Genomic DNA, 4937 nt, shown 5'->3' with positions numbered 1-4937 from the left:
CATCCACAAAGAAAATAGCTCGAGCACCTCGGCGGACATAGCGTGCGAGTTTCCACCGCCGATAAATAAATGCACACACTGGCAGCCCGGTCCGCTGCCGGCCCCCCCGGAGCCGTTTCACGACTGCCGCTCCACTCGGCAATCCTTTGGAGAGGCCAAAGCCCAACGCCGGTCCTCGCCAGAAAGCGCACTCAGCTAGCTGGCATCTGGATCCCTTTGATAACTAGTTAGGCTTGGAGCTTATCCTCAGAGCTGGAGGGTTTGTCAAGGGGAGGATAAGCAAGGCATGAATCTGCTGCCTGTACCCAACTGGAGAGAAGCCCAAACCTAAATCCTTATCTGAAAAGACCTGAGCTCTGGATCTGGATCCGAGGAGCATCCTGCTGGCCTTCCCATCTGCGAGGGAGGCAGCGCAAATCCCAGATCTGCGGCATGGTGGGAGGGAGAGCCATGAATATGGATTTAACCCTCCAGTCTGAGCCCTTTGGGCTGAGGACTGCCGCACACCGCGCCGCAGCGGCAGTCCTGCGCTGTGCTGGCTTCTTGGCCCTACTGCAACAGAGAGGATTAAGTGGACATTTCTCCAGGGAAGAAACCTAGTGACCTGTGCGGTGCACGGCCAGACGGCTCCCAAGCTCGTCTCCAGACACTGGAGAAAGGAGGGAGAAATACAGTAGGATTAGCTAGAGCTGGCTGCAAAATAATCTCCTTCTGTACCTTAACTCATGGTCCCCAGGTCCTAATGGGAGCAGCAGCTTCCAGACAGGAGGACGGCTCACCTGGCAGTGGGAGTTCACCATCTGGGACCAAAAAGGAGCCACACTGAACGACATATATAGCAAAATACGCTTAGTACGAGATCCCACATTTTGCTCACACTTCTCTGCCACGAGCTTAAGGGCGAGTTCGCCTCTCCTCACCATGGTTCATTTAAGGCCAGTTTTGGTTTGCAGGGACTGAGGGGGCTACCCAAAAGCTGAGATGGGCTCCCATGCTGCACTTGTGTCTGCAGTTTCTTTTTCCTAAGTCACAAGTCAGCCTAAACCTACTTTTGTTGGAAAACACAAGTTGTTCCCTGTTGCAGAACACTCAGCTCTGAGCATTGCACCCCAGGGTCTCCAGAAAATAAAGACAATTAGTGGCTACCTCTGAAAAATTAATTTAAGTGGCAGACTGTGAAGCTGCCAAAAACTAACAAGCATGTGAAAACTGACTTTAAAAAAAATATAGCGGTCTTTCTATTTTTCTTTTTTCCTTTCACAGGGAGCCGTTGCTACCTTGAAAGTCCTTGCTCAAACAAAACAAAACAAAATAAAATAAAATAAAAGTTACTAGGTTAAACAGCTGATTAAAAAGGAAAGTAAAGAAAGGATCTCTTTTCTCTCACTGTTTTTCTCTGAAGTTTCCTAGGATGTTTTAGCTGGAAGCAGTCACATTGGCCCAGACTGGTAAGGGTGTAAGATTGATACAAAGCACTAAAACAAGGAAGTTTTGGGGACAGGTGGTACAGTCTCATCTGCATAGCACTACATGTTTGAAGAAAGGTTTGTATGGTGGATAGCATCTTTTCCATTCCTTCAGTGCCATTAGCAGGTTAAAAAAGTCATATTAACTTCCTCATAAGTCTTGTCTTATTTCTGCCTTTAGAGAACCACAGCTACAGGAATTGTACTGCTATAATGATACATGTGCTTATGGGTAAAGTCACTCTGAAAGGAAGAAAGGAGCTGGCCTGACCATCAGATCTGTGCCTGGGGATCTCACAAGCCTGGGCTGCTGCTGCTGTGACCTGGGTCCTCTCATGGCTCCCAGGAGAAGAGAAGAACCACAGAAGATGCTTCAGTTGGCAGGGGTGGATGCAACAGTGGCTGTGACTCCTTGGCGGAGATTTACAAAAGAGCTCTGAGAGGAATTAGATATCTGCTATCATTAAGTGTCCCTAGGACTGTGTAGCTAATATCCTCAGTTTCTGGGGTGTGTGTGTGTGTGTGTAATCTAAATTATTGCTTCTAGCCAGTGCCAGCAGTTCCTATTTCACTGCCACATGCAAGATAGGAGGGGAGAGCAGTTTGCCACCCTAAGCCTGCGAAAGGAGGTTTGATGGGGTTTTGCTCCAGCTGTGCCTTGACACAGAAGCATGAGCCACAGCCGAGCAGAGGAGATCCTGCTGACCCCGCATCTGGCCCAGCCTGAGCAGCACACCCCAAACTGCATTTGGGGAAGTAAAACCAAAGACTTCCCAATGACCCCAGCGCAGCAGGCAGGCTTGCCCCATCGCTGTTTCAGGACTCTTTGCAAACCAGGCGCATACCAAAACTTATGTGGGAAACAGCGGCTGCAGCAGAATGGGTGCCAGAAACGTTCAAAACATCGCGTGCCACCGACACAGCGCAGGTGCTGGCTTAGAGGTCACCCCTCCGCCACTCCAGCTGCAGCAGAAAGCCATTTATATCTAAAATATGCCACCAGCCTCCGGCTGTAGAAGGAGCCTATTTTAAACAAGACTTGTGCCACAAATTTAACATTTAGATACGTTTGACTTTTAACCACCTCTGACGCCCACCCAGCCCCTGCAGCGTCTCAGCACCTGATGCACCGAGCAGCGTTGGGGCCCACCGTGACACTCTCCTCTTCCCACTAGCTGCTTCGCTCAATTTTCTTCACAACAAGAACTTGAATGTGGTGTTGCAGGCAGCTGCCTCTACAGCTCAGTGAATCAAATGTTCTGCCCGCTGCTGCATTGTCTCATTCATTTACTGTGTGACAAATGTCTGGAAATTGTTTGGTTTTCTGTCATTATAACCCAAAGATATTAAATTTACATCAACCCGACGATGAGAGCATGGCTAGGGAAATGAAACGTTACCTCCAGAGCGAGGAAGGGACAGGCATCCCTTTGAACACGTGGTGCGGGTCTGGATTTCTGCTTTTCCTCCTGCCTCATCACCATCTCCCAGGCTGAGCAGAAACACCTTGGTTTTCCTTGGAGGAGAGACCTTGTGGTCTGGACAGAGCAGGATGTGGCGGAAGGGATGATGCTGGAGATGCCTCTATGTCAAATATCTTTCAAGCCCTGTAAGCCCTGAGATAGAAGGCACCATCTCCTGGCCAGCACCACACCACAACCGCGGTGACCAAAGGCACAGCTGGCATCTGCCATCTCATTTGCTTTCCTACAGCCGTGACTCCCTGGCTGGTCCCCCATCCCCAGCCTGGGGGGAAACATCTGTCCAAGCACGAGGAGCTGCAGGTGGCCGGTCACTCTCCGCTATGGCCACGTACTCTCCAGAGCCGCTGCCACGTGGAAGGTCCCCCTGTTCCCTTCACAAATCCCCAGGTAGCTGCTTAGCTGCCTCTGGATCTCTGCAGTGATACCAAACAGCATTTCCACTTCAGTGTAAGCTCCTTATCTCACCAAAGAGTGGGCTCAATGTCTCTTATCCCATTACCAAATATGAAGAACTCCCATTCTTCCACCTACCAGAAAGATTTTTTTTGCGTGTGTGTTTTAACAGCTTTATTTTACCCCAGTATCTCCCTACCACCCACCTTTCCCCGATTGTCGATAAACATGGAAACCCATTCCCCACTAGCAAGGGGAACAGGGGATCTTTTGTCCTCCCCCCGATAAACGGTAATAAGCTTCTTATCCTCTTACCAATAACGGAGAGCATTGCAAATCCTCTATCAGACACACTAGGGTTAGAGTTGTTTGCATTACATGAAGAGATTTTGTAAAGTGGCAAATAAAAGGCATATCATTTTGTTCTTTTATCTGAAACTTCCTTCTAGGAGGGAAGGCAGGGTTGTTTAGAAGTACCTTTAATTGGGTATTATTCAGTATAAGGTTGAGGCAAGTTCTCCTGGCTCACAAAAAACTTCTGCACTAATTTGTTCCTACTCGCGGATGAAAGGTCAGTGTGCTGACTAGGAAGTTAAGTAAACAAAATTAGCATCTGATTTAAGAGACTTCTTATTCCCTCTGGTGTAAATTAGTGTAAAAATTAGCAAGACTTTCAGTTGCTTCTGTTTTCTGCATTTGAAATGCACCAGTTCCCTGAATTTAATGGTGTGGAGGCTTATTATTTCTTTATTTATGCAATTGCATACATATGGGTGGTGAGATGGAAGGCATCGAGTATATCAGCTTCAGAAGTGAAAGTCGTTCAAGGTTAGCAAAAACAGGATGGAAGAGCTCACAGCAGCACTGACACCCGGACACTGAAAGAATAACAACTCCATACTCACAGATGGGAAAACATTTTACAAATGCAACATGGACTTTAGCTGTGAAATTCAGTGCCACACAATAACCCAGGGCAAAGTAAACCCACCTTTACTACAAAGACTTACAGGGTGCTTCATTCAAAGGTTTTGGTGTTTTTTTTTTAAATTGAAATATAAAATATTCTCTCAGGTGTTCATATCACGTTCAAATCATTCTGAGTACTTTCCAGACATTAGAAAAAAAAAAAAGCCCACTGCTTGGGATTAAGGTAGAAAATCCCAACAAATAAGTTCCAGAAGCAGGTTGCTGATAAATTGCTCATTAAAAACCTTTAAACTTCTTCCAAATCATCTATTATTGATTATTGCTGCCCATTCTAATAAATAACCTGACGTTACTGCAGCTTTCCCTGATGAGCTTAACTTTGTACTGCATTCTTGAAAAGAACTCCATACAGGGACAGAAGGCTGAAAAATGTAAACACATTAGAAAATAACCTCAGACAAGGAAGGCAATAGAGGTATATTTTTCTATCCTGCTGGGTAGAACAGCCTTCCAAAGAGGCAGTTGTTCCTGATTGACCTGGCAGTAAAGGAGCACCCGAACCTTTGTATCTTCCAACATAAGTGTGGGAGAGATTTTTCTAATCACCACTTCATTGGTTTAAAGACTATTCCCAGCACATCACACATAGTATTTCAGCAGTGGA

Source organism: Haliaeetus albicilla, chromosome 26 (assembly GCF_947461875.1).
Source record: "Haliaeetus albicilla chromosome 26, bHalAlb1.1, whole genome shotgun sequence".
Taxonomy (NCBI): domain Eukaryota; kingdom Metazoa; phylum Chordata; class Aves; order Accipitriformes; family Accipitridae; genus Haliaeetus; species Haliaeetus albicilla.
This window is presented reverse-complemented; position numbering follows the sequence as displayed.